Below are 14,092 nucleotides of genomic sequence, written 5' to 3' on the forward strand. Positions count from 1 at the left end.
AATTAACTCAAGAAGAGAAAAGAAGAGAATTTTCCAATGTGTTCAAACACGATGTCCAATCTCAAACTTAGTGGAAGCAGAAGTTGACATAGTAACACTGAAAGAACACACAAAATGCAATGTTTCTAAAGATGCCACAGAGCCACAGAGTTTACTTTTTTGGGAGTCTAAATACAAATAGCTTTATAGTTTACTTAAATTGGAGAAAGTATTTTAAAATTGAAAAAAATTACATACTATATTTTTAAATATCTTCAAATACATTCAGTCTATATGTTCTCTGTGGTCATTGTTTATAAATAGAACTCTAACTCTGCATGTGAGTATGCAATTATCACTCCCAAACTCCAAATGTTCCAACTTTAAAAAACATTTTGAAGTGTGTGCTAGTCTTTTATCAACTACTGACAGTTTGGTTCTTGCAGCCAGCAGCCATTTTAGATGTGGTCTGCAACATGTGAGCTTGCAAAGATATAAAGCCTGAGCTGGAATAAGGAAAATGTTTGACAGAAGTGAATACAGATGGAAAAAGGGAGTTACAAAATCATGTAAGTGCTGCCATATGTAGGTGTAAAAGGGGTTTGTGTTACTCTATCTGGTTGTCTGATCACAGTACCTTGTCTTGTACGTGATTGCACGAATATTTTAATATGGCCATGGGAAAACTGGCTGTTTTGCATTCTTTCATGTTAGCATTACCTTAAAGGTCATGTGCTAGTAGAAAAATTGTTATTCTGGTCCCTGGAGTCTCTGCCATGTGGAGATTGTTACTCATAACTGAGATGATTCTGATTTTTCATGATCATTTAGTTCTGAATGTACACACATGGACAACATAACTTTTACAGAAACTTTTAAAAGAGTAGATCTTCCAAAGATGATAATTCTATCATTTACTCAACGTTACATCACATTTTCTTTCCACAAAAGGAGATACAATGAGAATTTTTGGTAACACTTTACTTAAAGCCTTATGTATAATGCACTATAAAGGGTTAATAAAGGCTATAATGCATTATAATTATTCATAATGTGCGTTTTAAAACATTAAATCCTGTCGTAAAAAAAAATATATCACTAAATTTAAAATGTATAGTGTAACAATGAATTGACAAGTGTTGTGGTTACAATTATTCACGAGATTGTACAGTGCATTATAAGGTGCATTACAAGGCATAATTAATGCATTAAAACTACTTTTAAAATGCATTATACATAAAAGCTTTAAGTAAAGTGTTACCAAATTTTCTCATTGTACCATACAAATATTATGGACTACTATTACAATGCATTTTGTCATTTTTGGAACTTGACCATTTCTGACCTGGGGTGTAACCCCTGGGAAAGCGGGTTTTGTTGGAAACTCAGAGTTTGTTAACCCCAGAAAAGTTTGTTTAAATATGAATGTTTAAATACCTCATTCATTCATTCACACTGCAAAAATAGCTTTTATTGCTGAGATTTTTGCCTTATTTCAAGTACAAATATCAAAACTTTCTTAAATCATGATGCATTTTCTATATAAGAAAAATATATATATACGATATTTAGTCTTGTTTCCTGGGGTAAACAAGTAAAATTAATTACCTGTGGGGTAAGAAAAATAATCTTAATGAAAATGGAAACAAGATTATTTTTCTCACCGGACCACAAATGTAAATGTGACAAAAATGGCATGCATTTTTTAAGGGATCCGGTAGATGAGGAGGCTGCATTAATTTGCGGGGAGTTACATTTACATCAGGAGAGGATTTAATTTAATTTGATTTAGGTTACGTCCACACGAAGCCAGAGCTTTCCCTATCTGATCTTTTTTTCCCCCTCGTCTCAAGAAATATCTGCATCCACACAAAACCACAAAACCGACACAAAACGATGTAGTATACATGCCAGACCAGTATGTGGTGCTGTAATTCTGCCACAGAGATACACTAAAAACGGAGAAGAAGACTTGGACTATGCACATAAACCTTGCGCGCGGTATACAAACATGGAACATTACATTTATTAATCTGTGTTAATGTTAATTAATAAAAAGACAATCGTTCAGTGTTTGTTCATGTTTTTGTTTTGTTGTGTCTGACTAGGGGCGAGACGGGGGCTGATGACGTCATCGTTTCAGAAAATATAGGATTCGCTGTCCACATGAAAACGCAAGGGCGGCGTTTTCAGATTTATCCACTCTGGGACCCGATTTAAAAATATATAGATTTCACTCTCCCAAAACACCGGAGCCGTGTGGACGAAATGCCTATACGATACAAAATGTATGCGTATACAGTTAAACGCGTCTCTGTGTGGACGGGGCCTTAATTTATTTATTTTGCCATATCCACATGCATATTTATTTGAACGGTACCATTTTTAAATGCCGTTCACTTGATAACATCTTGTTGCGACCTCTAAGTAACCTAATAATCAGAATTTCCTTTAGGATTTTCAGTGTGGTTGTATGCATTGATTACAAATATTCTCACCATCGCACCTTCCGAAAATGAAGCTGATTACTGTATGGGATGGAAGGATGATAGATGAAAGGGTAGTGCAAGATAACCGTAGGTGGCCGTAACCACCACCACAGCTGTTAAATAAACAGAAATTATTCACAGTTTATTTGGTCATCTTTATGTTCTACAAATACAAAAGCAACAAATGATTATTTTCCCTGTTGGATTTTAATATTGGTATTGTGGCCATCTCCTCTTCATCTGTCAGTGGTGCTGGTGCAGGTTCTTCTCCCATTTTACGAGTCTTTGCCTTCTTGCTGTTGGCTTCTGAATAGAAGTCAAATGTTTTTCATTACCCTAATTAAGAAATGTAGCATGTTGGCTTAGAGAACATTTAATTATGTGGAAAAAGCATTAGACTATGTGAGAAAAGCTGCTGCACATTGAAATAGATACACTGAATTATATTTATTGAATGTCAAATATTTGTAAAGTCATGTAACGTTAACCTACATTTCACGCGTGAAGCTGAATTATGTTTTTATGTTAAATCTTTTTCTGCTGCCACATTTTATTTATTTTTTTTTGCCCGTGGGATACCATGAAAATTAATATTCATTCAATAAATTACCTTTCTGCTAATTTTCATCTCTGATAATTGATTTAGAATTAAAGTTACATATTCCGTAGTATGTGGAAGTCTTTTTGGCGGGAGCTGTTGCCATGGTGAATCGTAATTTCAGAGCTCCATTGATCATGGCTTTTCATAGTCGTGGCGCACACGCTAAACTCAGAGTCAGCCTACTCAGAGTGGATTGAACTAACTCTGTTCAGCTGTTCTGAAACCGAAAACTCGAGAGTTTCCAATCTCAGGGTAAGTCAACTCAGAGTTCAAGTTTTAACTCAGAGTTTGTTGAACCTCTTTTCTGAAATACACCCCTGTTTTACTTGCACTGTATAAAAAAGAGCTGTGTGAGTCTCCTTTTGCTTCCCATGGAAGAAAGAAAGTCATGGCAGAAAAAATGATGACATGATTCAATTTGCCTGAACTATTCATTTAAGAAGAAAGGTAACTGTGTTCTGTAACTTCTACACAGATTACAAGGCTGAGCCTGTCAGCTGGGTGTCTTGAATCACTGAATGCATTCTGTTCACCAACCACATTTGGTTTCTCTACACATGTACAGTACTCTATGAGCTACAGCCATGCATATACTGGAATGAAAAATGGAAGCACACAAGCTATCTGCATGCCATGTAGCTTTGTTTAAAAAACAGTCTGTTCTTTGCCTCTATTTCTTAAGCATTTCTTAGCGGATGTTGAAGTATGGATTACTTTTGTTACAATAGATTATCAGGCTATAGAATGGAACCATTTTTGGTTCTTCAAAGAAACTTTCAGTGAACAGTTCTCTAAAGAACCAATGTCTTAGAATCTTTTTCTACTATAAAGAACTTGTTGTGCTTTGAAAGGTTTCTATGCAAATTTAGAGGTTCTTCATGGAACCATTAATGCCAATAAAGTGTTCAAGGTCTTTTGGTGTGAAAAACTAGACTAAAATTAACCACAATCCACAGTTACAAATTAAATGATTGATTATTAACAATCTCTGAACTGTTCTGAATGCTCAATTTTAACAACTCAGAGACAGGGTGGACTGGCAGTGAAAAACAACATAAATTTTCAGAAGGCTTGGAAAATAGCAGAAGATCATAGTTTTATGAACCATGTTTATGATACTTTCATTATACATCCTTGAAGCTTAAACGTTGCAGTTCACACAGGGACGAACTGAATAGAAAAAAAGTGATGTTTACATTCTAGAAATGAGCAAAAGATAAATATGAATATCTGACATATTTAAAATTATAATGTAAAATGATCCAGTTTTGGGTGAAATGTTTTTTAAAAAGGTTGTGCAGACAATACTGGTCTTATTTTCACTTTACAGATGAGGGTGGAAGAGGGTGAATTATGACAACATAAACAGGTATCTACAGGAATATAAATGAATGAAAATAAGAAAACAGAAAAAAGAATACCTTTATGTACACTGCCAGACAACTTATTCACTTTGCAAAAAATGGTAAAGCATGTCTCGGAAGAGTGTCAACTTCCCAGAATTGTAATAATATCAAAATGCTTCGATGGTTGTAGCATCAGTAGTACTACAATGCTGTTTGTTCATATGTGGTTTTGAGCAGACTGAGTGTGAGTACTTTCACAGCATAAATGGATGGAGATTTTCCACTAAGATCTGTCAGCGGGGAATGAGTGAAAGTCTGCCTGGACCACGTCCACCAAAGGAAGATTCCAGATTAACGCTCTTGCCAATAATTTAATACAGACCACATGTGCTGGACAGCAGAGAAAGGAAGCTTATGAGCAAGAGGGACAACATAAGAAAGACAGCTACTGCATTTCTTGTGAGTATGAAAAAAGACACATAACTCTGAAACACTCATTGTCTTCTTATGCATTTAATTGCTTTATCGTGACATTTTCCCTGTGGAAACCATCTATAGTCCCCCAAACAAGGGCTGAATGCTTGACAATGGACACCTCGCTGATATTTTCTGGGTTAGAGTGTTTCCTGTGTGTTTGGAAAATGAATCAGTGATGACATCAATCGAGGAATAATCATGGAATGTTCTTGTGGCTCTGGACAGATGAGTCATTGATAATCCAACGCCATTAACAAAACACTCTTTGGTCGTTGTTGGTGTGGATTGAAGCACATTTGGGTTTCAGCATCAGTAGATCTCATGGTAATTGTGGGAATCTCTTCTTCAGGGTGGCCATGTCTCACATAGTTCACTATTTTACCTTCTGAAGTGGTGGCATTAACCAATATGAATCATCATTAAAACTGTTGATGGTGGTGCTTTCATTGCAAGTCTGAAGCAAATGGAGTGGTTTGTGGGTAAACTAAAAATGACCTGTCGTTGCTTGTTGGTCGTTGGTACTTAGAGAACAAGGCCCGTATTCACAAAACATTTTATCTTACAACTAAGAGTTCTCCTAAATAGCAGTAAAAGTGTTTAGCTAAGAGTTTTCTCCTAAAACCTATTCACAAAGCTGCTGAGACAAACTTTTACTAAGGAATAGAGAGCAGTCTTAAGCTAAGAGTAAGGGCAGGGTTGACCTTGTTGCTATGGATGACGTCAGCATACTTACTAACTATGCACACAGTGATTGGCTGATAGTCTCCGTTTAGAGATTTATTCATAGAAATATTGTAGAGTGCAATATCATGCTGCCATATTCAAACAAAGGTTTAAAAATGAAAAATGTTAATTGCCACATTCATAAATAAAGATTTTAAAATGCAGGACAAGTTCACTAATTAAATAAGTATATGTTCAGCTTGTTGTCAGCCTCTTACACGTATGCTTCTCATAATTAGTGAATATGCATATAAACAGCCTTTTAATTAACAGAGTAGAATAATCATGGCTGAAATGTAAAAAAACAAACAAAAAAAACTGGATGCAAGAACAACTGTTACTTCTTGCCCAACTGGTTAATGAAAACAAGGATATAATCAAAGGAAAATTTGGAGTTGGTATAACCTCCAAAACCAAAGCCGATACCTTTTTAAATGGTCATTATCATCAAATGTTTCTAAAATGTTTATGTACTGAGGCAGATTGCCGGCAACAGCCATTTTAGGATAGTTTGGGGCTTGGTCTTAGTGACTTAGGAGTCCTCTTCACTACTCCTAACGTTTCACAGATTTAGGCACGTTTTATTACAGATGACTACTTTTGGACTGTTGAACAAAATCACCCACCTACTCCCATACTAATGCTAAGTTTTAATGCTAAAACGCTTTGTGAAACACACTTAGAGCAAAAATTTAGCAGTCCTAAATTTAGGATTGACACTGCCATTATTTTTAAGATTTTCTTTTAAATCGGTGAGTTATGAGCTACTTTTAGCCCGAAGATATTTTGTGAATACGGGCCCTGATTCAGGTCATCAGCTCATTAGTAGAGACTCCAAGACCTGAAATTAGTGTGTCAGAGAAATGAGACATGCAAAATGTGCAGTGTTGGGGTGCCTCCAGGACCAGGGTTGGGAACCACTGATTTAGATTAACCAAACCTCTTTTGGAAGCTTTATTTTTAAGAGTGTATGAATCATAGATCCTGACCGCCAATCATCTATCAGAGTTATTGATATACCTCATTTCCACTCATTTTCAGGTAGCAGCCAGACTAAATTAATACAATGTGAATACTGATGATTGAGAAATCACTATCAGTGAATTAATGGTTGACAGAACATTTCAGACACCCTATAATTTAGATAGTAATTATAGTAAAAATAGTCTCATTATTCATAGACTAGAAGTAGCATATGAGCACAGGCATCCAGAAACTATTCTCTTTGCTTTTTAAATATTTGCAAGAGGAGCCCATTTGTGCATTGCACTCCAAAGGAAATATGTGTTGCGCTGCAATAAGTGTGAAGAGATGAGAATATTATTTTAATGTCCTCACGTCCACCAAAGGAAGATTCCAGATTAACGCTCTTGCCAATAATTTAATACAGACCACATGTGCTGGACAGCAGAGAAAGGAAGCTTATGAGCAAGAGGGACAACATAAGAAAGACAGCTACTGCATTTCTTGTGAGTATGAAAAAAGACACATAACTCTGAAACACTCATTGTCTTCTTATGCATTTAATTGCTTTATCGTGACATTTTCCCTGTGGAAACCATCTATAGTCCCCCAAACAAGGGCTGAATGCTTGACAATGGACACCTCGCTGATATTTTCTGGGTTAGAGTGTTTCCTGTGTGTTTGGAAAATGAATCAGTGATGACATCAATCGAGGAATAATCATGGAATGTTCTTGTGGCTCTGGACAGATGAGTCATTGATAATCCAACGCCATTAACAAAACACTCTTTGGTCGTTGTTGGTGTGGATTGAAGCACATTTGGGTTTCAGCATCAGTAGATCTCATGGTAATTGTGGGAATCTCTTCTTCAGGGTGGCCATGTCTCACATAGTTCACTATTTTACCTTCTGAAGTGGTGGCATTAACCAATATGAATCATCATTAAAACTGTTGATGGTGGTGCTTTCATTGCAAGTCTGAAGCAAATGGAGTGGTTTGTGGGTAAACTAAAAATGACCTGTCGTTGCTTGTTGGTCGTTGGTACTTAGAGAACAAGGCCCGTATTCACAAAACATTTTATCTTACAACTAAGAGTTCTCCTAAATAGCAGTAAAAGTGTTTAGCTAAGAGTTTTCTCCTAAAACCTATTCACAAAGCTGCTGAGACAAACTTTTACTAAGGAATAGAGAGCAGTCTTAAGCTAAGAGTAAGGGCAGGGTTGACCTTGTTGCTATGGATGACGTCAGCATACTTACTAACTATGCACACAGTGATTGGCTGATAGTCTCCGTTTAGAGATTTATTCATAGAAATATTGTAGAGTGCAATATCATGCTGCCATATTCAAACAAAGGTTTAAAAATGAAAAATGTTAATTGCCACATTCATAAATAAAGATTTTAAAATGCAGGACAAGTTCACTAATTAAATAAGTATATGTTCAGCTTGTTGTCAGCCTCTTACACGTATGCTTCTCATAATTAGTGAATATGCATATAAACAGCCTTTTAATTAACAGAGTAGAATAATCATGGCTGAAATGTAAAAAAACAAACAAAAAAAACTGGATGCAAGAACAACTGTTACTTCTTGCCCAACTGGTTAATGAAAACAAGGATATAATCAAAGGAAAATTTGGAGTTGGTATAACCTCCAAAACCAAAGCCGATACCTTTTTAAATGGTCATTATCATCAAATGTTTCTAAAATGTTTATGTACTGAGGCAGATTGCCGGCAACAGCCATTTTAGGATAGTTTGGGGCTTGGTCTTAGTGACTTAGGAGTCCTCTTCACTACTCCTAACGTTTCACAGATTTAGGCACGTTTTATTACAGATGACTACTTTTGGACTGTTGAACAAAATCACCCACCTACTCCCATACTAATGCTAAGTTTTAATGCTAAAACGCTTTGTGAAACACACTTAGAGCAAAAATTTAGCAGTCCTAAATTTAGGATTGACACTGCCATTATTTTTAAGATTTTCTTTTAAATCTGTGAGTTATGAGCTACTTTTAGCCCGAAGATATTTTGTGAATACGGGCCCTGATTCAGGTCATCAGCTCATTAGTAGAGACTCCAAGACCTGAAATTAGTGTGTCAGAGAAATGAGACATGCAAAATGTGCAGTGTTGGGGTGCCTCCAGGACCAGGGTTGGGAACCACTGATTTAGATTAACCAAACCTCTTTTGGAAGCTTTATTTTTAAGAGTGTATGAATCATAGATCCTGACCGCCAATCATCTATCAGAGTTATTGATATACCTCATTTCCACTCATTTTCAGGTAGCAGCCAGACTAAATTAATACAATGTGAATACTGATGATTGAGAAATCACTATCAGTGAATTAATGGTTGACAGAACATTTCAGACACCCTATAATTTAGATAGTAATTATAGTAAAAATAGTCTCATTATTCATAGACTAGAAGTAGCATATGAGCACAGGCATCCAGAAACTATTCTCTTTGCTTTTTAAATATTTGCAAGAGGAGCCCATTTGTGCATTGCACTCCAAAGGAAATATGTGTTGCGCTGCAATAAGTGTGAAGAGATGAGAATATTATTTTAATGTCCTCTCTAAATGTATTTATTTTAAAAGACTGAATAATAAAAAAAAGACTGAGATGGCATTCAAATGTATGGGTTTGAATGTATTCAAACTTCTCAATTCCACAACCAGTCAGTCGCACTGATTTGAGCCTCAGGAGCCTTCAGTGCATGAAATTAGCTTAATTTCAAGACAGACATTATTGATGTAAAGATAACATGCAGTTCAGCGAGTCATAACTGCAATGACAGATTGAGTGAGTTGTTTCAGGGAAAGAATTGTCAGACTTGAGTGTAATTTAATCATTAAAAGAACCATCGCAAATTAGTTATTTTTTGTGAGTCGGATTACACTGCTTGTGTTGTGTGTTTGTTTTTGTATGCAGATCCCGAGGACATGGTAACTCAAGAGAAAGACATGCACTGTCTTTTATCAACTACTGACAGCTTGGCTCTTGTCAGCAGCCATTTCACATTCAATTCAGTCTGTTAACTTAAAGTCTCAATTTGGGCAAATACTGTCATAACTGTGATAGCAATGATACTCTAAAGTTTCTACCAACTGAAACACAAGGAGCACCTTTTATTTAGGCCAAAATGTAATCATCTTTTTCGTTTTTAATCATTTAACAGAAGAAAAGAAATTCATACATGCTTGGAATGACATGAGGGTGAGTAAATAATGACAGAACTTTTGGGTGAATGATCCCTTTAAAGGGTTAGTTCACCCAAAAATGATAATGTGAAAAAAAAAAAATTAAAACGTTATAAACACTTTTTATTCTCACTTCTGCTGTCTCTGCTGTTTTATTACGGATGCGCGCGCTTTATTTGACTACTTTTGGACTGTTGAACAAAACCACCCACCTACTCCCATACTAATGCTAATTTTTAATATTACTCCAATTGGATTCGTCTGAAAGAAGAAAGTCATATACACCTAGGATGCTTTGAGGGTGAGTAAAACATGGGCTAATTTTCATTTTTGGGTGAACTAACCCTTTAAGGCTGTGAGTTTTTCATATATAATGTTTTGAAACATCGATGAAGGCTACATTTATAATACTTGTATAATATTCCTGAAAAACAAGAAAAATTATGAGAGATAGAAAGAGACGAATAGGCATTGGATATCATGAATAGGTTATATGGCACATTTGCTATGAACATTTTTAATTGTAATATCAACAAAAACATATTGCATTGTTTTAGATGGAAAAGGGTTACCAGTGAACTTAAACTATAGCTCACAATTGAACATTAGCCTTACAGAATACACTCAGATATGAACAGCAACTCATAAGCTGTTGTAAGATACTGCACTGATCTTAAATAAACAATCTCAAGATATAAGATTTGTAATATATTACATGGGGAACTTTAATCCAACTTAAGTGGAAATTAAACCTTGTGTTATAAATGATTATGCTCTTAAAAGTTATAACCACAGAGAGGTAAGTATTCTAATGTATTATATCGTATATAATGTATTATCAAGAGATGATGCAACATTTGTACATTTTTGCACACATTATAATACTTTAGGAATAGTGTTATAATCCACTATAAATGCAGGCTTAATAGAATGCATTAAAAACATTGTGTGAACTTATTGATAAATTATCATTTCTGTAAAAATGTTCACATATGGGTTGTACAAACAAATGCATGCTTATGCAGAATTAGTGTATGAGATGTAAAGTTTGTGTTTGTTTTGTTTTGTCTGTTACTGTGTATGTTCTGCACCATGGCTTCAGTCCTGGACACACAGATTTTGTTTCTTCTATCAGGCAGGAGAAAAATAACAATAAACCATGGCTGGCTTCAGTTTACAGTTTAGATTGGAAGAGAGGGAAATAATACTCTGTGTTTGATATGTAACATTTACGAAGGCTTTCCCTAAATATCTCACTGATCACAGAGCATGCAAGCAACCGTGAGCTAAACAACCATTTTATGGTGCCTAGATTTACCGTGCTGTTGCAATACTCAAAGCTGGAAATAGCAGTGTAATAAATAGGTTTTTAGGTTGGACTTAAAAACAGATACAGAGAGAGCTAGTCTGATAGAAATGAGTGAGTCATTTCGGAGTCTGGTGGCAGCTACAGAGAAAGAAGAGTTACCTCTACACGTCTGTCTTGACCTAGGGATGGAAAACAGTCTCTGGTTGGATGACAGGAGTGATCTCGTCAGATGAAGCTCAGTCAGAAAGGTATGATGGAGCCACACCATTTTATGATTTATAGACGAGAAGTAATATTTTAAAATCTACTCTGCAACTAGTGCAGGGAATGTAAAACAGAAGTGATATGGTCCAGATTGAGAGCGCCATTCAGGAGTCTAGCTGACACATTTTGAACTAACTGTAATCTGGACAGAGCTGATTGGCTAAATCCAACACGAAGGGAATAACAGTTATCCAACCTGGCAGAGATAAATGCATAATTACTTTTTAAAAATTTATGAAAGAAAGAAATGTCTTCAAAACATGAAGACAGCCCACTAAGATTTATTTTGGGAGTATTGAGTGAATCTGAAGGTCCAAATACAATAATTTCCATTTTACTCCCATTGAAATTTAAGAAGTCTAGAGACACCCAGGCCTTTACATCTGATGAGCAGGCCATGAGAGTGTCCAGGCTGTCTGAATTTCATTTTAATGGCAGATAAACTTCGGTATCATCAGCATTACAATGCAATGACAGTCCACATTTCCTAGAGATAGAACCAAGTGGGAACATGTATAAAGAAGAAGAAAAAAAAGAATGGGAGCCCATATGGATCACTGAGGAACCCAACATGATAAACGAGCATCACTAGAAAAGTGCTCTCCAATGTTAACTGAGAAACTTCTGTTGGTAAAACATGATTTAAACCAATCCAGGGCGCTACCTTTAATGTCTGCACAGTGCATCAAATGGGCAATAAGAGCAGCATGATCTACTGTATCAAATACAGCAGTCACATTTAAGAGCAGAAGTTGCCAGAATCACAAATTACTAAAACATCGTTCAGAATCTTCAGCAGTGCAAGTCTCAGTAGAATGATATTTTCTAAAACCAGAAATTGTTCAAAAATCATATTATCAGCTTGAAACCTCTTAGTGATACTTAGTGACTCCAAAATCTTAGTGATAAAAGACAAATTGGAGATTAGCCTACACTGTGGGGCCTAGGTTCTGTTTTTTAAGCAAGGGGTGGACTATTGCATGTTTTAACAAATCAGGTACAATACCAGTTTCTAACTTATAGTCATGAGATGCAGACCAACTACATCAAAAAACTTTTTTAAGGCTTAAGGCTGGCCGCACACTAGACGATTTTCAAATCTTAAATGATTTCAAAACCATGGGAGACCCCAGACATGAAGAGAGTTCAACCAATTTTTAGCCTTATAATCTTCTGAACGTGCACACTAGACGATTCGAGCAGACCACGAGACCACACACTTGATTGTAGGAACGATTTCACAGGGACACGGACACTCGCGAGATCAAACGTGACTAGAGAAGAAAAACAAATGGAAGACAATCGACGTTGTCAGCTGGCTCTCCCAGCGCACGTTCTGTTTCACAGTGAAAAACAAAGTATAACAAAGAATATGGGTGATGTATTCTGCTTTCGTGGCATTTTTGTGGCTGCCAAGTTTCAGCTATAGAAGCACACAACATCTAGTAAGTGACACTTGCTCACTTTCATTGGCTATCGCGGGGAGGTGACCGTGATTTCACCAAGTACAACATGTTCCTGGATCAACATCCTTGTTGATCCTGGAACAACATTCCTATCAACCAATCAGAATTGAGGGATAACCTTTCAGGAAATATGTTTTAGGCTTACAATCAGGGTTAGGTGCTTCTACACCCTTGTTAATCGGCTATCATTTCACAGTGTTTTTGGGAATAAATTATGGGTAGGGTTAGGTTTAGGGGTAGGGATTGGGTTAAGTCTATATTTTTGGACAGTTATGTTGATCCAGGATCAACAAAAGATGTTGATCCAGGAACATGTCTTACTTGGCAAAATCACAGCGACCATCGCGGGTATCACGTCAGAGGCAGCCAGATCAAGAGTCATAAATAGGCTTCTTTGAGATGAGCAAAATCTGCACAGAACCGAAGTCCCTTTCAAGGAAAGTCTGTTCACTCGGCCGCCATATTTACAACACCTCCGGGCAGCTCAAACAAGACCAAGTCCTATCTAAATGAAAGGGGGAATCCTGAAATCTCAAAAATGGGACCCTGAACTCGCGATTAAATTACGTATTTCAAATCAGCAACAAAACCTGAAATGAACTGCCCCATGAATGTTGTTTCTTATGCTCAAATAGCGTTTAAAAAGCATATTATTTCAGTCTAGACCAGCCAATGCACATGCGTAGCTCCAATGCGCTTATGACTGTGCATGCTAGTAATGGGTCGTTCTTGAATGATTCGTTAATTTTGATTAGTCAATGAATTAGTCAAGTAGTTCTTCTGTTTCGAGTCTTTGGGTTTTTCGAGTCGTTCGTTCATCACGTGACAGCCCCATAAGCTTAACCTATGCAGTCTGAGCCGGAAAGAGACTTAATAATAATAACCAACTCTTTATTTCCTTTGTTACAACATTCAGTGTTATGTAAAAGAACCACCATGACAGAAATTCACACATTTATAAACCGTAAGAAGTAAAACGCTTCAATTTGAGACCAGAAACGCATCACGTAACTGTAAGAGTAAATAATAATTATAATAATGATACTACTACTACTACTACTACTAATAATAATAATAATTATGCACCCGTTTGTAAGGAAGCTTGTAAATGAACTAATTTCTCTATCCAATGCTGTCACGTCATGTGACAAAAGAACGAATGATTCGAAAGACTCGAGAGATGAACTAATCAATTCTCAGACTGCTATAGGTTAAAGCTTATGGGGCTGTCACGTGATGAATGAACGACTTAAACCCAAAGACTTC

This window comes from Sinocyclocheilus grahami, unplaced genomic scaffold, assembly GCF_001515645.1.
Source record: "Sinocyclocheilus grahami isolate Dianchi unplaced genomic scaffold, SAMN03320097.WGS_v1.1 scaffold646.1, whole genome shotgun sequence".
Taxonomy (NCBI): domain Eukaryota; kingdom Metazoa; phylum Chordata; class Actinopteri; order Cypriniformes; family Cyprinidae; genus Sinocyclocheilus; species Sinocyclocheilus grahami.